At 42.6% G+C, this 22,172-nt stretch overlaps 2 long non-coding RNA genes across 2 annotated transcripts in view; both read left to right on the top strand.

Moving 5' to 3' along the window:
- Window positions 1-3,634: 3,634 nt before the first annotated feature.
- On the top strand, window positions 3,635-10,402 carry LOC123583282. The gene is made up of 4 exons (XR_006704818.1): window positions 3,635-3,765; window positions 4,855-4,984; window positions 7,487-7,674; window positions 10,356-10,402. It is a non-coding gene; the product is annotated as an uncharacterized LOC123583282 (long non-coding RNA).
- Window positions 10,403-10,420: 18 nt separating this feature from the next.
- Window positions 10,421-22,172, top strand: part of LOC123583280 — a 31,965-nt gene continuing 20,213 nt past the window's right edge. The window contains exon 1 of the long non-coding RNA XR_006704817.1: window positions 10,421-10,468. This is a non-coding gene — a long non-coding RNA (uncharacterized LOC123583280). The remainder of the gene's footprint in view (window positions 10,469-22,172) is intronic.

The raw sequence follows: 22,172 nt of genomic DNA, 5'->3' as shown, positions 1-22,172 counted from the left end.
GTCTTTATCTTTTAAATGATTTTTACTTTTATTATGTAACTTTTCCTGAATTTGTCACCTTTTTTCCTGAAATTTTTTTCTAATTTTGATACATGTTGTTTTTTCATGTCTTGGATTTTTAAAAAAAATCATAGGTTACAGTTTTATTTTTTATTTTTTTAAAGTTTATTTATTTATTTTGAGGGGGGGCATGAGTGGGGGAGGGGCAGAGAGAGAGGAGAGAGAGAGAATCACAAGCAGTCTCTCTGCTGTCAGCTCCGAGCCCAACACGGAGCTTGAACCCACGAACCGTGAGATCAAGATTCGGATGCTTTAACCAACTGAACCACCCAGATGCCCCTTTAAGATTTTATTTTTAAGTAATCTGTACATCCAACGTGGAGACTGAACTCACAACCCCGAGGTCACACGCTCTACTAACTGAACCAGCTAGGTGCTCCTTGTAACCGCTCTTCTTATCTGCTGGTCCCTGGACCCAAGAAATCCAGTGTCCTGGCAGCAGCTGTAGTTTGTAGTTCAGTGTCACCTTTGATGTATCACTTGGCAAAAGAGCATCCACTTTGGGGACCTGAACCTTTGGCCCCACCGAGCCCAGAGTTACAGAGGAAAGTACAAAATTTCTCAATGGGTCAATGGGAGTGGTGACAGGTGGAGCCATTCCTGCTTCTACTCTTTGGTTGCTGGAACCATGTATTCGTCCTGTTAGAGACACAGTATCATTTAGAGGTCTCTGGTTTAACAAATACACTGTATCCTGAAGAATGGTACCCATCCTTTCAGAATGTTGCCTCTGAGTTGTTGCTTTAGCTATGCCTTTAGAAAACCAGTCTCCCTGCTCTTTCTTCCCTTCCTCCTTCTCTCTCTCTGTCTCTCTCCTTCTTTCCTTCTCCCTTCACTCCCCCTCTACCTCTCTCCCTTGGAGCTATAGTGGCCCCTGTCTTTTCTTTTTTTCTGAAGTAAACACCAATCCACTCTTCCCATTAGTCCTCTACTTTCTTCCAAAGTTAAGTGATATTATTGAAGTATCTTCAGCAGAAATTAGGGGAGCTGTTCTGAACTGTGATTAAATAGCATGTCATACTTAATTCTTCTTGGTTATAGTCCTGTATGACTTTGATTTGACTTATTGAGCTAGTAGAGCCATCTGCTGATGACCTGCACTACTTTTCCATCTTTTTAGTTTTTTTTTGGTAAATGTTTATTTATTTTTGAGAGAGAGAGAACACAAGCAAGGGAGGGGCAGAGACAGGACACAAAATCTGAAGCAGGCTCCAGGCTTTGAGCTGTCAGCAGTTCGATCCCTCGAACTGCGAGATCATGACCTGAGCTGAAGTCAGACACTTAACCGACTGAGCCACGAGACACCCCTACTTTTCCATCTTTGATATTTGCCTTTTATCTTTCCAAGATTTTAAAAAATTTTATTTTTTAGAGAGAGTCGGTTGGTAGAGAGGGAGGGAGGGAGGGGGAGAGAGAGAGAGAGAGAGATAGAGAGAGAGAGAGAGAGAGAGAGAGAGAGAATCTTAAACAGGCTCCAGGATCAGCTTGGAGCCTGACCCAGGGCTTGATCCCACAGCCCTGGGGTCACGACCTGAGCCAAAATCAAGAGTTGGCCACTCAACGGACTGAGCCACCCAGGTGCCCTATATCTTTCCCAGATTTAATGATTTGTCCTCACTTGATCCACTGATGCAAGGTACACAGAGATCCCAAGCCATAGTCTTGGTGCCCAGTGTGCAATGTCCCTGGTTATGATGGGCTCTTACTGAGGATAATTAACTGCTACAATAGAAAGATTTTTCTCTTCTTAGTTAAAATATACACTTGGAGCTAGTTTGAGAACTATCCAATCCTTATTTTTGAGGGAGGGAGAGAGAGAGAGAGAGAGAGCGACAGCATATGTGGGGAAGGGGCAGAGAGAGAGGGAGACAGAGGAACCACCCAGATGACCCTCTATCTATTTCTTTTCTTTAAAAAAGAAATTTTTTTTTAAGGTTTATTTCTGAGATGGAGAGAGACAGAGCATGAACAGGGGAGGGGCAGAGAGCGGGAAACACAGAATCCGATGCAGGCTCCAGGCTCCGAGCTTTCAGCACAGAGCCCAATGCGAGGCTCGAACTCACAAACCATGAGATCATGACCTGAGCCAGAGTCGGTTGCTCAACTGACTGAGCCACCCAGGCGCCACCCCCCCCCCCCGCCCCATCTATTTCTAAAACCAGCCCCACCTTCTGCCAAAGAATGTCTCTTCTATTTTTGATTATTGATTCTGTGTCTTGTGTTCTAAGTTCATTTTTGGAATCTTGGTGTATTTTAGGTTGATTTCTCTGGGAATCAAGTGAGATGCATTATCCTTTTTTCCCCCTTGTAATTAAGGGGAAAAATGTCATTATCAACCAAATCACCAAACTCATTCTAATGTTAGGTGTTTAGGTACCTGACATTTGACTGAGCTTTGTAAGCTATACTTGGTACAATGTAGAAATAGGGAATTATAAAGACATTAATATATTCCCAAAGAGGGATTTTGTGCCCTTTTAGGTTAGTAGGTCCTGTTAATAATTTTGGGGACCGAGCTACATATTCAACAGGTGGACATTGTGTATTTCTACCAGCTGGACTTCTTTGTGACTGAAATGCAATTAAACATGACCCTGGTCTCAGGGTGATGGTTGTCCAAGAGAGGAGGATGAGGCCAGGAAAATTCTCTTAGAGTGACAAAGACTCATTAGATTGACAATGCTGAGTAACAATAGGTTGCTCTTATCGTTCTTAGAGCTTTCAAGGATTCAGCAGGTCAAAAACTACAAAAAGAAAGGATGCATGTTTTATTTTGAGTACTAACTTAAGGTTACACGTAAAATCTTTGGTTCATGATTTCAAAATGTAGGCAGTACTGAGAGAAAATATTCAGGACATATATCCACACATTTGATTAATACAACATTGACATTTATTTCTGTCAAGTCGCTAAGCAGGGAGCAAGTGAATGTGTAGGGTAGGACAGTAGGGAGACACACGAACTTAAGTAGGAACAATCAGTGTCTCAGTGTCAGGCTGCTGCTGATGCCAGAAACTGATGTTAATCAATGACCTCCACCTGCAAGATATTCTTCCTCATTTTTGCACAAGGAGGCTGGTGTAGCCTTAAAAACTGGGCTTCTTGGTCTGCAAAAATCCTATGCAACTTTCCCCATTAAGTGCAGAAGGGACACCAGGCAGGTTCAGAGAAGCATGTGACTCTTGATCTCAGGGTTGTGAGTTCTAGCTCCCATTGGGTGTAGAGATTACTCAAAAATAAATAAGTAAAATAAAAATAAAAAAAATTCTCTTAAAAACAAGTTTAAGGCATCTGGGCGGTTCAGTCGATTAAGAACCCAACTCTTGATCTCAGCTCAGGTCCTGATCTCATGGTCATAAGATTGAGCCTCACATCAGCTCCATGCTGGGCCTGGAGCCTGCTTGGGATTTTTCTCTCTCCCTCTTCTTCTGCTCCTCTCCCTCCTTTCAGTAAATAAATAAATAAATAAATAAATAAATAAATAAATAAATAAGTTTAAAAAGATTACATAAACATGTTTATGAGATTTCTTTCTGTCTTTTCTTTTTAAAGATTGTATTATTTTTTAGGTAATCCCTACACCTAACGTGGGGCTTGAGCTCACAACCTGGAGATCAAGAGTAGCATGCTCCACCAACTGAGCCAGCCAGGCAACCCTGTCTATGAGATTTCTTAAGAACAATATAATTTTGTAATTTGACAAGGTAAGGTGAAAACCTTCTGTCAAAACAAGCTCACTTCAGTGGAGATGGGGCATCTATTAAAAATACTTAAACAGGGGCGCCTGGGTGGCGCAGTCGGTTAAGCGTCCGACTTCAGCCAGGTCACGATCTCGCGGTCCGTGAGTTCGAGCCCTGCGTCAGGCTCTGGGCTGATGGCTCGGAGCCTGGAGCCTGTTTCCGATTCTGTGTCTCCCTCTCTCTCTGCCCCTCCCCCGTTCATACTCTGTCTCTCTCTGTCCCAAAAATAAATAAAAAACGTTGAAAAAAAAATTAAAAAAAAAAAAAAACTTAAACAAATCACATGATTTATGTGGGAATTGAGATGATTCACTTTCAAATACCAAATAAAAGAAAAGCTGTGCTGTCTAGTTAACAGTAGGTTTACTGAAAATATGTATGAAACTATGCATTGAAACTATGTATGAACACTGCCCCCCTCACCCCGCCCAGCCTGACAATGGAGTCCCAAACCCTTAGACACTTCACTTCCTGGTTCTTCTCTTATCCATTTTGAGGGCTTATTTTTCGCGGGCTTTGCAGTGAGCATGTGTCAAAGAACTGAAGTCTTTGCATCGCCCTAAGGATTTGTTCCAATCAGACTACTTTTTGGCTTCACATGGGCATAGGCAACTTCTGGGTGAAGGCTGTAACCTCTGTAGTACTCAGCCAATAAGGATCCAGGGGAGGGACTTGCATGCTAGGAGATAAATTGTCTGCCGTAACCACCTGGAGTGTGCCTGTCCATCAGACACCTGCTCTTACGAGAACGTTGATTAAAGCCTCCCTTCACTGTGCTCCTAGTCTCCGCGTCCCTCCTTTGACTAGGGCAGTGGGCTTATTTCTCACAATTTACAATACGTGTCCAGTATTAGTTGACTGACATCCTTCTGATTTGTCTCTATGTATCTTAGAGCTATAAGCAATCTCTTCTTGTTACTCACCTTCCATTGTTGAAGAAAAAAAATCCAACTGAGTAAATTAGAAGATCTCATTGAGATAGGGGAAACTGAAAGGACCCCATGAAAAAAAGCTGTTTTATTTTTCTCCTTCTCTTGTTTCTATTCTTGCTAGGACCTGCACCTCTACCTTATGCGTGCCTTAGTGTATGTCTTCCTGATAAGGGACAAGGAGTTAATGATTTCTTTGGAGTCTTCCAGCAGAGTAGATAACATCTAAGGAGTGACCAGGCAAGAATGAGCAGGTGAGGCCACATGTGTGTATTCTAGACCATTGGCACTGGACATCTGGGTGCCTAAACCCCCTGCCTCCAGGGAATAAGTGACTTATGATGGATACCTGGCCCCTGTCCTTGTTCTGACCAGTTCCTGGATGCCTGAGAGGGCATGTGCACCAGAGCACAATTGTCAGTAAAAACCTCATAATGCAAACAAAGACAAAACTTTCTATCCTTTCCTTTCTGAGTGTCCCAGATGTTCTGTCTGTATCTGTCTGCACTCTATGTCTTCAATAAACTCTGCTTTTACTTCCTGCCTGCTCACTCATGTTTGATTTCTTTCTATCCTGTGTGAAGCTGGGGATCCTCTTGGCTGGTCCTGCGGAACCCCTCTGGGTCCTCAAACCTGGCCAGGCTACATCATAATTGGCTGTAGTAATCAATGCATGAATCAGAAAGCATGCTCTCTAGCAAATAGAGGGGAGCTCCTAGGAATTGTACAAAATAGAAGGTCTTTATAAGAAGGTTGGGACAAGAAGTTATTAGCAAAAGAAAAGAAAGGATTGTTTCAGGCCAGGAAGTCTTTTGGGGGGAGAGGGGCAGAAACACAGGGTTTTCATCCTACAGATTACTGCAGTAGTGATCAGGAGATTTCAGATTGACTCTTTAAAAGTCCTGTTCCTGGGATAGAGTGAAACTAATTGAGTCTTTCTTGGCTGTTGTGGAGGGCAAATGACTCTATTTTGGGCCTTTTTTTTTTTTTTTCTTAAACACCATCAATTTAGGACTGCAACCTGGGGTGGCCAGATTCCTTTGAGGGAACTGAGTTTCCATCACTGGCTCCTTGTCATTAACCTAAAGGAAACCTGAGTGATGGAAAGTGCATGGCTTAAGGCAGAGCCTCCCCACAGGAGGAAAAGAACGCAGAGAACTCCCTTCTGTCTGAACCTGTAACAACATCTCTATGCCACAGGATGCCACTTACTGAGTCAAGCTGTGCTGTCATCTCTGCAATCGGGCAGGAAGTGAAAAATAATGACAATTTTTACAACATTCTGGAAACAGGAAAATTCTGGAACAGTCATCCATTTTTTTTTATGCTCACTTTGGGAAAAATTGTAGAAGAATGAAACTAGAAGTGGGTGAAGTCAAGCCAGTACATCCTCTTTCGGTTTTTTTGTTTTGTCTTTTTTTTTGTTTTTGTCTGTAAGATACCTACAGCCGTGTAGGCTGGCCCAGATATCCTTCCATTGATTAGAAGAGCATGCATTTTTGTTTTGCCAGAAGTGAGGTATGTTGTTAACATTGTTAAAAAAGAAAGAAATCCAAAATGGAGTCATTTGTCCCTGACAACAGCAGAGAAAGATCGAATTAGTTTCAATCTGTTCCACGAATGCAATCTTTTAACAGTCAATCTGAAATGTCCTGATCAGCACTAGTGTGGTAACCTGTATGATAAAAACCCTGCCATTCCCCTCCCTGCTTCCTCAAAAAATGTCCTGGCCTGAAACAATCTTTTCTTTTTTCTGCTAATAACTTCTTGTCCCACCTCCTTCCTAGGAAAACTTTCCATTTTGTAGAATTCCTAGGAGCTCCCCTCCACTTACTAGATAGGATGCTTTCTCATGCATTGATTAATAAAGCCAATCAGATATTCAGATTTACTTGGTTGAATTTTGTCTTATAACACCACTCTAAAATGAAACAAAGAACAAGAACTTCAAGGAGAACAGGTCCCCAACCTGGTAATCGCATGCACTTGAAACAGCTTGTGGGGAGCTGCCACCACTGAGGCAAAATTTCAAACTCAGCTCTCAGGCTGTTGTCCTGAGTAGGGAAAATATCCAAAGCACTCAGCAATAAGAGAAAGAATAAATAAATGATGACACCAATTGAGGAAGGAAAACAATGCTGCCACTAATAAAATACACCCCAGGAGAAAGCTTATGGAAATGGGGAAACATCCCCTTTATATTGTTAAGGGGAAACAAAAAAAGCACAACATAAAATACTATGTATTCTATGACATATTTTAGTTTTAAATATAACCAGAAAAAATACTGATTGGAAATTTATAAAGATGAAGAGTGTTTATCTTTGGTTTATGAGATTACAGATAGACTGTTTCTTTCTTTCTTTTCTTTTCTTTTCTTTTTTTTTTTTTTTTTGATTTGTAGTTTTTTTTTCTGGTTTTATAACATTTCTGTATTGAATATGTGTTACTTCCCTAGTAAGGAAAAAAATGAAGGTGTTATTTAAAATATTGGCTCCTTAAATCAGACATTCTGAGGTTCTTTACAGACTCACCAAAATCCTCTTCTTGCTATGGTGGGGACTGCACACTCACCCAGACTTTTGGACTCCTCCTCCAGGTGGGTGATACTTATACAGGAAGAATGTTTGGAATTCTAGAGTTGCTCAGAGAATTTTTGACTGCTTTTTATGAGGCCAATCCACTTCTTTCTCCTCAAGAACACTTCAAAAAAAATGGTTTCACCCTCTGGCAATTTTCTCTTTGTTGTCTTTCAGAAGGCTGATTGGTAACACACACCATCCAGGGAACCTATGTTTTGATACAAGGGAACCTATATTTTGATACAAGAATATTTTTCTCTAAGATGAATCATGATTGACTTCTTCTTTGATCTCCTACCCTTCTTTCTTACTAAGGCAAAGTTTGGTGTCAAGAAGAACATATGAGCTTAGTATGAGGACAGGTAGGATATCACAAAAGCCCTGACTAAAAAATTGAATGTTTGACATACAGCATTGTGTAAATTTAAGATATACAATGTGCTAACTTGATATATTTATATATTGTGATACGATTGCCTTTATAGCTATATTTAGCACCTTTAACGCATTATATAATTATCCTTTCCCTTTAGTATTTGGGATAATTACATTTTAGTCTCTTAGCAATTTTGATAATTGTAGTACAACATTATTATCATATTCACTATACTGTGCATTAGATCTCTATGACTTATTTACTACTCATTTCAAGTTTGTACCCTTAAGCAACATCAGTCTTATTCCCTCACCCCCTGTCCCCTGGTAACCACCATTTTACTCTCTGGTTTTTACAAGTTTGACTTTTTTAGATTCCACTTATAAGTGATGTCATACAATACTTGTCCTTTTCTGTCTGACTTATCTCACTTAGCATAATGTGCTCAAGTTCCATACATTTTGTCACAAATGTCAGAATAGTCTCCTTTCTCATGGCTGAATAACCCATTGTGTGGATTATTTTGTTTTAAGTTTACTTATTTATTTTGAGACAGAGAGAGTGCAAGTAGGGGTGGGGCAGAGAGAGAGAGAGAGAATAAGAGAGAGAGAATCCCAAGAAGGCTCCACACTGTCAGTGTAGAGCCCAATGTGGGGCTCAAATCCATGAACCATGAAATCATGACCTGAGCCAAAGTTGGATGCTTAACTGACTGAGCCACCCAGTTGCCCCGGATTATTACTATTTTTTAATCCATTTACCCATATATGGGCATTTAATCTGCTTCCATATCTGTTTTTTCCTTTAAACATTTTTTTTAATTTTAGAGAGACAGTATGTGTGCAAGAGGAGGAGAGGGGCAGAGGGAGAGGGGGGGAGAGAGAGAGAGAGAAAGAGAGAGAGAGAGAGAGAGAGAGAGAAAGAATATCTTAAGAGGCTACTCTCTCAGTGTGGAGCCTGACTCAGGGCTTGATTGTACAACCATGATATTATGACCTGAGCCAAAATCAAGAGTTGGATGCCCAATCCACTGAGCCACCCAGGTACCCCAAGGCTGCTTCCATATCTTAAAGCCCTGATATTTTTTTTTTTTAATTTTTTTTTTCAACGTTTATTTATTTTTGGGACAGAGAGAGACAGAGCATGAACAGGGGAGGGGCAGAGAGAGAGGGAGACACAGAATCGGAAACAGGCTCCAGGCTCTGAGCCATCAGCCCAGAGCCCGACGCGGGGCTCGAACTCACGGACCGCGAGATCGTGACCTGGCTGAAGTCGGATGCTTAACCGACTGCGCCACCCAGGCGCCCCAAAGCCCTGATATTTTTAAGCTGAGGGAAAGGCAAAGAATTCCAACCTGCATTGGCCTTGCCTGACAAGAGGTGCTATTGTGCATTATGGAAAGGAAGGCAGGCCTTCTCCGCTCATTTGCTACACAGAAACACTGTTAGCAAGGTAATCCTCAGAAGAGGGAGGATACCATGTGTACATGTGTGAGTGTGTGTGTATGTATCTGTCACGCAGGTGGTGTGTGACATGGTGGTGACTGTGTGTCCCTCTCCTATAGATGTGTCAGCATGAGAAACCCAAGAGTTAGGAAGAGGGAGAGATGCTTTCTGCTGGGAGCAAGGGAGAGGGGGTTCGCTGTCCTTGTCTGACTTCTTCACTTTGTTGGTCCTAGACATTCCAGGCTAGCCCATGGGGACGCAGTGCCCTCCTGTGGTTGGCATGGTTCTTCTTAACTTTCCCCAGGTCTCACTTCACTTCCTAAGGTCTCACTTCCCTTCCTAAGTTACTCCTGAATCTGGCTTCCAGTTGCCAGGGTCCAGCTACCTCAGCTCTCCCTCTGTCCTCAGCTCCGTCCCTCTGCCCTTTCTTACTCCATCCTTCCTCACTGCAAGCTCATTTAAAGTCACCTTCATCTGCTCCTTTACAGCCCTCTCTGACTCCTCACTGGGGATTCATAGCTTTTGGAAATGATCCGATTGTTCCTTTTTCTGATCCTGATGTTCTCTCTAGGGAGCCATTCTCGAGCTTTATTCCAGCTCTTGATATGATATGGTTCCAGCTAAAGATGGTTCCTGTCCTGGTTAGTAGGTCTTGGGAAAGGAAAGGCGATGGTCATGGAAGGAAAGAGAGTGCTGATGGCTGAAAGCACAGGTGGCTGAAAGGGAATGTAAGGGCTCCTGGGCTGGGAGGAGGCAAAACATGCATGACTCACCCTTGCTTGAAATCTCCCAACCTCTGCTCATTTCCCTCAGATGCTGATAGCATCAGTGACCCAGAAACATATGAGGAGCCCAGGGTCCCACGTCCTCAAGTCTCCTTTCTGTAGTCCTGCAAATCCTTTCCACCTGAAGTAGCTACCGTCCATACAATTGTGTCCATACAACCACTCTTGTTGAAAGCAGCATACAAGTCGATGATGTGTTGGATGTCTTCTGTTTGAAGGAAGGAAGGCAGATAGATTGGCCTAAAGGCACAGCTGAAAATTTATTTATTTTTTTTGCCTCCATTTCAGCAATATCAGTGGTTTTTACAGTCTAGATTTTTACACAATTTATGTTCCTCTGACAGTAATGGATATCCAATTAGCTAATCTTTCTTGGATCGTTGTAAGCTATTACTTTTTACTTATATTATTTAATTTTTAATTTTTTTTTTAAGTAGGCTTTACACCCAGTGTGGAGTGCAGTATGGGGCTTGAAGTCACAGCCCTGAGGTCAAGACCTGAACTGAGATTAAGAGTTGAATGCTAAATGACTGAGCCATCCAGGTACCCTGTAAGTTATTAGTTTTTAAAAATTAATTTCTGTTTGAAGATATTTTGCAAGGTGATCGTGGTTAGTGTTGTCAATACCATTCTTAAAGCAATACTTTAAGAAATGAGTTGTGAGTTTTACAATGTTGTAACATTGAAATGGGGTTGCATATGTTAAATTAAGATGATCACACTGTTATGGATTACTTTCATTTTATTATATGAAGTTCTGCAACTTCTATTGCGATTTTTCCCACTTCTTACAGCAATATCTGGATAGATAGAGCCTTGTAAAGAATTAATAAGAAGAGTCACACTACATATGTACAAACTTAAAAGAGTAAAGAAATTGTTGAATGTTGCAAAACGTGCCTCAGTTGCCATGTACAACTGTTGGGGGAAATTGTGCTAATTTGTGAGTACCTTCAGAACTGTGCCTTGGAACATGAAGCAAAAGAAGGAAAGAGATGTTTGGCACCAAGATACATCACAATATAAAAATGTGCTTCATTCATGCCACCTGAAGGGAAGAATTGGACAAGTCACTGTTTTCTTTCACTGACATGCTTCTGCTGCTCAGATTCTTCCAGAACTTGGAAGCAGTGTTTGTCTCCTATTCTGGCAGAGGCACAATCTGTAAGCAGTGTCATTACTCAGACATAGCCCTATTTTAAGGATCTTGGACAAGAGAAGTGTAGAGGTTTAAGGTTATTGGTCACATTGGACCTCAAGCCACAGAAGCACCTCTGTGTTCTGTAATAAATTTATTATTTTATATAAAATAATAGTGTTAGTTACCTGTGGGCCTTTCTTAAATGTGAGGCCCAGGGAAGGGTCTTGGCCCAAGGGTAGTTCTGGCTGTATCTTCAGCACTGAGGCAAAGTCAAGTACAAAGTAATAGGTGATTCCTAATAATTCCTGATCAAATAATTTTTCAGTAAATGGGATGAGCGCCTGAAAGAGATGTGTTGCTGGCCTTCTGGATGCCCTATAGTTAATGAATTTTAAGAAGAGTTTCTTTAGAGTACAGATAAGGGAGAGAAAGCCTTCGGGGCAGGAGGAGTTTAGAATTGCTGGCCATAAAGAGATTAGTTTAGAAATGTTCTCCAAACAAAATACAGATAAACTCTTGAGCTGGCTTTGTATGGACAAGTGAGGAGAGCAGTTTCTCTTTGAGTCATGAGGGCCCTAAGTTCAGATGGAAAGAACCTGCTTCTTCCAAGATCAAGGGATAAATGGCCCTGGCCTAAAATGGGGACTGGGAGTACAGGACTTTGAAATAAACTGGAGCAGGCTCCAAAGTCTGAAGAGTGGGTGAGATTGGGCCAAACCAATTGTCTGGCATGAGATAGTAGCTATAAATCTTCCCTAACACTATCTAGTGTGTACTGTGGAAAGTCATTGTTACCCTGGTAAAATAATATTTGTTCATTATGTAAATGTCAATGAGAGGAAACAGAGGGAGGTCCATATGAGGGAGGTATAAGGATAGACTAAAATCTCAGGCTACACTTTTTGAAGAAAAAGACTTTTTATTTCAAATTTGTATCACAACAACTTAACCAACTGATCACACAGCTGGCTAAAAAGTTCTCAGTGTGGACTTGTCCTTGAACTATGCTCTGTCAATACCACCTGTAGCCCACTTCTGCTTTCCCTCTCCATTTAGAGGTTTAAGGGGAGCAGTTCTAGAGAACAGACTTGGCAGGTTTTTGTTTGTTTTGTTTTTGCTTTTTTGTTTTTATTTTTTTAATGCTTATTTATTTTTGAGGGAGAGAGAGAGAGAGAGAGAGAGAGAGAGAGAGAGAGAGAGGAGAGAGAGAATGAATCCGAAGCAGGCTCCAAGCTCTGAGCTGTCAGCACAGAGCCTGATGTGGGGCTTGAACTCGTGAACGTGAGGACATGACCTGAGCCCAAGTCAGAAGTCCAATGAACTGAGCCACTCAGGCACCCCCAGACTTGGCAAGTTTTAAAGGATAGGAAGGAAGGACCATTTTCATATACTTGCATTTTCCCAGAAGTTTTAGGTATCTGCTGAAAACAGTGAGACTATATTTCTTTTTTTTTTTTTAAGTTTATTTATTAATTTTTGAGAGATCACAAGCAGGGGAGGGACAGAGACAGAGGGGGACAGGGGATCCGAAGTGGGATTCGTGCTGACAGCAGAGAGCCTGATGTGGGGCTCTAACCCATGAACTGTGAGATCATGACCTGAACTAAAGTTGGGCGCCTAACTGACTGAGCCACCCAGGAGATTATTTCTTACCTGAAGCTCATCCCGAGAAAAGAGTCCATAATGCAGAGAATCCTAACTGCCCTAGGCCTTGTAGCAAACTTAGTTTGTAAGCTGCCTTCTGGGGCACACTGATACGGATCTACATAGTTTAGGAAAAGTCCTCCATTTAAGGTTGGGCCTGTGGCTTCTTGCGTAGGGAGAGAAAGAAATTCAGCTATAGTCTTGGCAAACTTTGAGAAAAGGATTACTGGGATATAAAGAGACAATTCACAATAGAGGATTATGATTAGTAAAATGAACGTTGGAGAAGATATCTAACCTCACTAGTAAAGAAAGACATGTCAAAATATTAGGACACAGTGGGGCGCCTGGGTGGCTCAATTGGTTGAGCATCTGGCTTCGGCTCAGGTTGTGATCTCACAGTTTGAATTCGAGCCCCTGCTTCATGTTTGCTGCTGTCAGCGCAGAGGCCACTTGAGATCCTCTGTCCCCTACCACACCTCCCTGCTTTCTCTGTCCCTCCCCTACTTGTGCTCTTTCAAAAATAGATAAACATTAAAAAAACACATTAAGACACAGTTTCTCCTAATAAAATAGGTTGCAGTGAAATCTATACTCTATGCATAGCAGATGGCGTTGTAAATAGGTGCAAATGTTTTGGAGGGCAGTTTGCAATATGTTTGAAGCCAAAAAGATGTCCTTTGATCCACTGATCCCAGACTGGTTATACTGTAAACATTTATAGAGTCCCTTCCATATGACAGATAACATTCCGGGCAGAGACATCAGAGACTGATGTTGTAGACTGTTCCCTTCAGGAACGGACATTCTGCAGGGGGAAAGCACACCTATAAAAACCTTCCTTTCAGCTGACTTTGAGGGGGCTCCTTTCTCACTGGGAACAAGATGGGTCAAGTAGAAGAGGGTGTGACCAAGTGTGTTTCTGAGATGGTGCAGAAAAGGCAGTGTAGGTAGGGGTGCCTGGGTGTCTCAGTGGGTTAAGCGTTGGACTCTTTTTTTCGGTTCCAGTCATGATCTCATAGTTCATGAGTTTGAGCCCTGCATCGGGCTCTGTGCTGGCAGTGCAGAGCCTGCTTGGGATTCATTCTCTCTCTCTCTCTCTCTCTCTCTCTCTCTCTCTCTCTCTCTTTCTGCCCCTCACCTACTTGTGCTTTCTATGTCTCTCTCAAAAATAAAATAAAGCATTAAAAACATGTTTAAAAAAAAAAAAAAAAAAAGAAAAGGCAGTGTAGAAAAATGTGGAGGGGAGGGAATTTGCAACACTACATTTCCTGATGAGGAAAGGGGGAAGACACTGTGTCTCAGGCAGGGACTGATGCTTCCTTCATGTCTTTCTCAGAAACCATGATTCTGATGTGGATTCTTTTGCTTCTGCTGCTAGATCAGACTATTTTCTCCCAGGCCTAGGACTTCTATGGTGGAATCAGAGCTCCTGGAGGTCCAGTTCACCATGGGGGTCTAGTTGATATGGCCAGGTGAGGAAGCAGCTCAGGGGAATCGTCTCCAGGTCTGCAAGTCCATCATTACCTTCACTCACTAGAGCTTCTGAAGGATAAATGACAAATGCAGTGCCCTACCTGCAAGGTGCTGGGATCCTGCAGTGGACAACTAACTTACCTCTGAAAACCCAAGGTCACTGAGTGTGTGGTCTTCCAGGGGTCCTAGCCCCATGACTATCCTTACAGATCTAGAATCTGGTCCCCGAGCAGGCCTGTGTGCAGAGCTAGCCGGTTCATCTGGAGGGCTAGACTCCAGGACCACTGTGGGCGGTTTGGGGAGTTCAGCACCACCGTGCCCAAGTAGGACTGCCTTCTGTGGTCCTCCCCTTCACTCGGCTTCCCAGAAGCTGCACACCTCACTGACCCCTGCCTGCAAGCTTTCTCGGGCTCCTCAAGTTCAGGGGTTGGGAAGAGGAATCATGGGTGGACAACAGGAGAAGGGCCACTCACTTTGTCTCCTCTGTGGGTAAATGCCCTTTCTGGCCAGATGTGACATCCTAGGCTGACACTTGCCTCTTTTCCAAGTTTTCTCGGCTCCCCTTTCACCCGGAGAATCTTTGCTGGGTGCATAGTGTGAGGGGTGGTAGCAGGGGAAGCATCTACTTCAGGAAGCCTTGATCCCACCCTAAGGTGATGCTCTCTGAGTCTTGGGGCTAGTTTGTTCAAGAACTGCTCTAATAACACTCCTGCAGGCGCTGATCCTGATCCCCACTGGCAGCTTCTCTCTTCTGGCGGCTGCACCCCCTTCTCTCACAGAGGCGCTATTGCCTTGCTCCCCAACAGCCAAGAGGGGAACTTCTTTTCCTCTTGGTTCTGTGAGCAAAGGCTGAGACCAGCTTTAGCTTTTAAAAGGCTTTTTGAGGGATGCCTGGGTGGCTTAGTCGGTTGAGCGTCCAACTTCGGCTCAGGTCATGATCTCGCAGTTCATGAGTTCAAGTCCCGCATCAGGCTTTGTGCTGACAGCTCAGAGCCTGGAGCCTGCTTTGGATTCTGTGTCTCCCTCTCTCTCTGCCCTCCACCCCCACCCCCATCCTTCCTCGTCCACTCTCTCTCTCTCTCAAAAATAAATAAACATTAAAAAAAAAAAAAAAAAGAAAGGCTTTTTGAGCCCTGTGGAAGACGATGGAGAAACAGACACATAGGATTTAAATATCTCAGAGCAGATTGGCTTCCAAAGCATAAAGGTTTTTTTTTTTAATTATTTTTTAAACTTTTTAAATGTTTATTATTTTTGAGAGAAAGAGACAGAGAGCAAGCAGGCGAGGGGTAGAGAGAGAGGAAGACACAGAATTGGAAGCAGGCTCCAGGCTCTGAGCTGTCAGCGCAGAGCCTGACGCGGGGCTTGAACTCACAGACTATGAGATCATGACCTGAGCTGAAGTCAGCCGCTTAACTGACTGAGCCACCCAGGCACCCCCAAAGCATAAAGTTTTAACCCTTCTTTTGTGAACTGGCCCCCAGGCTCTGTCTCATTCTACCTGTTGCCTTGGGACAGTCACACTTTCCAAAGAGAGAAGGCCAGCAACAGACACATCTAATGAGCATCCATTGTGTGCCATGAGCCTCCAACAGCAGGGTGAGGATGGAGGGGGAGCTGGGCTGGAAAGAGAATATCAGCAGAGCTCTTGGCTCTTCTGTTCCAGTTCCCAGTTTCTTTTCTTTTTTTTTATTTTAGAGAGAGAGAGAGAGGTGCAGAGGGGGAGAGAGAGAGAATCCCAAGCAGATCCCACACTCCTCATGGAGCCCAGTGAGGGGCATCATTCCATGACCCTGGGATTATGACCTGAGCTGAAATCAAGAGTCGGCTGCTCAGCCAACTGAGCCACCCAGGTGACACTCCCCACCCCCGAGTTTCTTTTCTAAAAGCAGCAAGTATTCACTTTCTTTGTGTCTTTTCACATATGTTATGTGTACATAATATATAAGCCTGTACGCATACATAAACTTATTGGTGTGCATTTAGGTTTGTGTGTGTTTGTGTGTCTCTCCCCCATTTTACCTCACATATAGTAGCATCCTATAGACAGTGTTCCGCACCTTATTTTTTTGGTCACTAACAATATATTTGGCAAAGGATGTACCTCACTCTAGCTAATGGCTGAATAATATTCTCCTGGATCTATGGCTGTTTATTCATTTCCTTAATCAATCTGTTATTCAGGGTGTACACTTTGTTTATGACTATAAAGCTGGAATATATATCCTGGAACAAAACAGCAACAAGCCCTGTGTATTTAGCTACTGACAAGCTCACTCCTATGCACACTGTCAGTGTTCCGAGGACCTGGCATCGGATCCTGCGCAGTGTGGGGCGGAGGGACCTGTGGGTTGGCAACACCCAATCTTCCAGATGCCCGTGTATATCATTGGCTCCAAGGAATTCTGGGAAGTATTATTTCTCAGAATATAACAACATTACCAGCAAAATGTTTTCCTTGTAATGAGAGCCCAGTAACGTCTCTGTACATAGAAGTCAGCACTATTGTTTCAACATTCTGATCTTTTAATCCTGGAGAGAGTGAAAGCAATACCTGTTTATATGTGTGAGATAAACTTGGATACAAGGGCAACTAATTTAGTTTCTAATCACATACAGAAAATTTTTGACAAAATCGTAGGCTCTCATTTTCATGCAACTTCTATAGGATAAGCACTGTACTTAAATTGACTCATTTAAAACATCCAACAAATTGACCCTCAAAAACAAAATTGACCCTCAAAACATCCGACAAAATAGATACTATTATTTCCATTTTAAACATGAGCAGACAGAGGCCCACATAGTTAAAAGACAGTAGTGACAGAACCAAGAGTGTTTCCCTCAAAGCCAGAATGTTCCCATTTATTCTGGGCTGTCTCTTAGAGGGATCGAGGGTACACAGTCTCTTTAGGGTAAATCCTTTCTTTCTTCTTGTCTCAGGTTCTTTGTCTCTAAAATAGGGACAATCATTCAGGATAACTTATCTGTATTATCATGGTTATTTTCTAGGTAATAATGTTGTTGCCATAATAAAATATGCATTCTAGGATGTAAGAGAGAGAGGGGGGGTCTCCGTTCTGGTGGTCCTCACCCTTTTTATCCCCCAGGACCTGTGTCATTATCCCTGCCTGTGAAACACATGTCTTTAGAACCTACTAAGTAAACTGGTATGTTTTGGGGGCCATTTTTTTTAGTGATCAGCTACATATATAGTTGTCAAGCAGTACTTCTGATTACCTGATTTAAATGGTATTATCTCTGGGTGCCTGGGTGGCTCAGTCGGTTAAGCATCCGACTCTTGATTTGGGCTCAGGTCATGATCTCACGTTTTTTGAGTTCAGGCCCCGCATCAGACTCTGCACTGACTGATAGCAAGGAGCTTGCTTGGGCTTCTCTCCCTCTCTCTCTGCCCTTCTCCCGCTCACTCTCAAGTATGCATATGTGCTCTCTCTCTCTCAAAATAAGTAAATTAATTAAAGAAATAATTAGTATTAGCTCTACAAAAACACTTCACATTCAAATGCTTTGTTAGCTCATCCTATTCATGTGTAATGTGAGTAAATGTGTTTTCATTAGGGTTTTGGATATATCATGTACTAGTTTTATCAAGTGTAGCATACTTAGGCAGAGGGGAAGGAGTTGTTTCACACTGGCATGTCTTACATTGAATTTGTATCATCCCTACGGCTGCTTCTCTGCCCCACTATTCTTTGAGGCTAAATTATAAATGTGGTTACCCATGATCAGGCTAATATCCAAGGCAAGGGCAGGAGGATGTTAACTGGAGCTGAGCCAAACATCTGGGTTTGGTCACTCAATCAGTGACTTTTCCTAGATGTGCAAAAGAGCAGTTATTGCATTAAAGAGTCAAATAAGGTAGGATTCCAGGAGGATTTTTGTTTTTGTTCTTTTGAGTATTTATTAAGATGCCTAAGAAGACTTTAAGCCTATGTGCTGATCACTAATATATAATCCTTGTGTTCCCCTGATTCATAAAGAGTCCCATATTAAGTGATTTTTGCCTTTTCTTGTATTGCATTTGGGAAATTGCAGAATTTGGAAGCATTGGAAGTATTTTTGTTGCTCTGCCCTCAACAAAGATGAAAACCAACTGTCTTTATAAAGCCCTTCATTACTGGAGAGCCCACAGGGATGGAGAGGCTCTGGAGGTCAAGAGATCATGAGGAGAAGAGTTTCATTGTCCAGCCATTCTAGTGAGGGGACTAGTCTAGCCTTCACCATTTCCTCACCTTGGTGCATAAGCCCTGTGTTGACTTGGAAAGTCAGCAGGCCCAGAATGGCTGCCAGAAAGAGCTTATAAACCTGCTCCATTTGGGGATGGAGGCTGCAGTGATCACAGAAACCCTGATGGAACCTGAGGTGGGAGGTCTTGGTGAGCTATGCATGGTTGGGGCTGTGGTAGGAATTTATGCTTTTGCTCTGTAGTAGAATATTACAGAATGGCCCCTGGTCTATCATACTACATATATGACCTTGTATAATCCTCTCTTACATTCATTCTAAGCTGCTTTGACTGATGGAAGGTGGCCACATACATCTTCCAAGTTTGGATCTTGTGACCTCTGTGCTCACTCTTATGGAGCTCCGAGCATCTCTTTCTAGAGAACCATGTGGAGAGGGGGGTCTTAGAGGGTGAATGAACATGAGGAGACAAAGGCCCAACATCCAGTCATCCCATCTGGGGGAACTCAATATGTGAGTGAAGTCACCTTAAATGACAACCACAAGAGCCAGCCCAGTTGACACCAGAGTTGTCCAGAGATGAGCTAACCTAGCTGAGTTCAGGCAATTTACATAATAATGAAAATTAATAAATAATTGCTGTTTTAAGTCACTCAGTGATTTGCTATACAGCAAATATATGCATCATATATTTACAAATATATAACAAATATATAGTAAATCTCTTTCTATATGTATATAGGATATATGTGTGTATGTATATGCCTGACACAAAATAGGTGTTTAAAAGTGTTACTGGTTTCTTTCTATATTTCTGTGCCTTCTTAGATAGCCATAGGGATGATAAATGAAGGATGCTGAGGGGGTCTAAGCTATATATCACAACTCATCACCCAGGACATCCTCCTAGAGTTAAAGATATTTTGCCCTTTTGCTTTCTATTGGGCTAGAGGTAGTTAAGGGCAGGAAGAAAAAGACTTCCTGGGGCACCTGGGTGGCTCAGTCTGTTAAGCGGCCAACTATAGATTTCTGCTCAGGTCATGGTCCCCAGTTCATGAGTTTGAGCCCTGCATCTGGCTCCATGCAGACAGTGGAGCCTGCTTGGGATTCTTTCTCCTTTCTCTATGCCTTTCCCTTCTTCTTCTTCTCTCCCTCTCAAAATAAATAAATAAACATTAAAAAAAAAGGGAAGACTTCCTGCTCTAGAGATATCTGAGGAGTGAAACTGTTAGATTAATACTTACTGATGGATTGTTCTCTCCAGGCTGTTGGCAAATCCACTAACCCAGATGGTCTCAGAAGTTGTTACTACTGAGATCACCCCTCACTCTTTTGTGTTAATCTTTTATCTTGCTCAAATGCAAAGGTTGTTCTGTATATTTTATATAATAATACAATATAATAATATAATATAATATAATATAATATAATATAATATAATATGTAAATTTGAGTTTTTACATGCAGGGACTCATGTTTATAATGCACCATCCAAATAAAATTATTTGATTTAATTTAATTATGCATGTAAACCAAATTTACATGCACACAGACCATTGTTGGGTGTCCCAATTGGGTGGGTGTTGGTTGTGTGGATGGTGAAAGAATTTGCCCAAAGTAGACCAAAAGAGATAGAAGGGATGCCTGGGTGGCTCAGTTGGTTGAGCATCTGACTTTGGCTCCGGTCAGGATCTCACAGTTTGTGAGTTCAAGCCCCATATAGGGCTCTCTGCTGTCAGTGCACAGCCTTCTTTGGATCTTCTGTCCCCCTCTCTCTGCTCCTCCCCTGATTGTGCTCTCTCAAAAATAAATAAAAACATTAAAAAAAGTAATTTAAATAAAGAACAAAAGAGATAGAAATTTACTGACTACACTGCAAGGGAGCAGTAAGCAGGACAGTAGAGGAGAGACTGTCTGTGATGAGGCGGTAGTGAGGCAGAGGGAGTATGGGGATGTATGAACTTTTCCCCTTTTTTGTAATCTTAGGAACTGTGCCTGGTTGTAATTGGTCAGTTAGGGCCTATGGCTATTTTGAGGTGAGTCGCTTAATGAGACTGTTTGCATTCATCTCAGTGGTAAGGGCCCTTGCCTTGCTCTATAACCATTTTACAAGTGAAGAAAGGAAGGGAATATCTACTAAGATTCTACAGTCAACTAATGGAAGAAGATCTGGACCAAATCCCACATCCTATTTCCCTCAGACTTCTACTCACATGTCGTGACCCCAAGTGTCACTATCAAAATTATGGGCGCACACTGTGCTTTGTGAAATGAGTCCAAAGAAATCCCCAGATCTCACTTGCTGTCATCAGGGCCAACCACCCAGGGACTATTCAGGGGCTTTCCCCAGTGCCTGTGCTCCAGGAGAGGAGAGGAGAGGAGAGGAGAGGAGAGACGAGACACAGGTTTCACCTCAGCTCATAGTGTATGCATCCAGGGGAACAGCACCTGCAGCGTGACTTGTCTGAGATTCTCAGTCATTGTTGGTTCCCCTGCAGCAGTAGGAGCCATCTTGACTTTGTCCCCTTATTCCCAGTGCCTCCCACTGTATTACTGGTTGTAGTAGTTGCTCAGTGTTTGCCCAAGTGATGGTGTCTTATCTATGGCTGTCTGTGAGGCTCAGGGCACACTCCCTTTCCTCTGCTTGGGCCACCAGAAGGACAGAGGATGTTGAAGTGTTCCCTTTTTTTTTTTTTTTTAATAATTTTTAAAAAATTATTTATTTATTTTGAGAGAGAGAGAGATAGAAACAAGAGTGAGCAAGTGGGGGAGGGGCAGAGAGAGAGAGAATCCCAAGCAGACTTCACACTGTCAGAGTGGAGCCCGAACTCACGAACCATGATATCACGACCTGAACCGAAATCAAGAGCAGGGCGCCTAACAGACTGAGTCACCCAGGCGCCCCGAAGTGTTCCATTTCCGTTCTTGGTCTCCTGTCTCTTGCTGCTTTCTTTTTATATTTCTTTTTTTCTATTTTATTGTTTTATTTTCCTCCCTCCTTCCCTACCTGCCTCCCTCCCTTCACCTTCTTTTTACAACACAAGATACCTTTGAATGTAAATTTTATTATTAATTTAAAAAAGAAAACTGACAAGCAAATCAGATAGAACCAATCACATTTGTTTTCTCCTTACTCTCCGGGGCTTATTTATCTCTTGGGTGGCAGATACCAAGTGGGGAAGCCTCAGTTTCTCAGCCTAAGGCAGGGAGAGGCACAAGTCAGATCTGCATCTTGATGCATAAGTCCCAACTATGAGGCAATCCCATGGATTGGTATGGGTCTCCTTGCTTTGTGATTGACTGATTAACTCATGCTTAAGGGCAGCATTGTTGTTGCTGGTATTGAAACTAGTCCAATTACAAAGCATCCTGCTACAGGGCAGAGATTTGACAATTGGATCTGGCTGCTTCGGCAAAAACCTATGTTGAAGAGAGCATGATGGTTCCAGAGGTCATTTGTTGTTGTTGAAAATTTGTGTTTTTTTACTTAAAAAAATTTTTTTTAAAGTAATCTCCATGCCCAACATGGGCTCGAACCCACAACCCTGAGATCAAGGTCAATGTGCTCTACTGACTAAGCCAGCCAAGTGCCCCAGGATCATAGATTTTTTAAACCCTGGCTGGGGTGGGCCCAGTCAGGGCTCTCTACAGATACATGACAGAGGACCACCAGTCCACATGGCATCACAGAGCAGTGCTGGTCTCTGCATGGGATAGCATGAATTGAACCCTGACATCCTTAGAACATGAGTCATGTTCATGTAGAAACTTCTTAGGGGTAGGGTGT

This window comes from Leopardus geoffroyi, chromosome B3 (genome assembly GCF_018350155.1).
Source record: "Leopardus geoffroyi isolate Oge1 chromosome B3, O.geoffroyi_Oge1_pat1.0, whole genome shotgun sequence".
Classification (NCBI taxonomy): domain Eukaryota; kingdom Metazoa; phylum Chordata; class Mammalia; order Carnivora; family Felidae; genus Leopardus; species Leopardus geoffroyi.
This window is presented reverse-complemented; position numbering and strand designations above follow the sequence as displayed.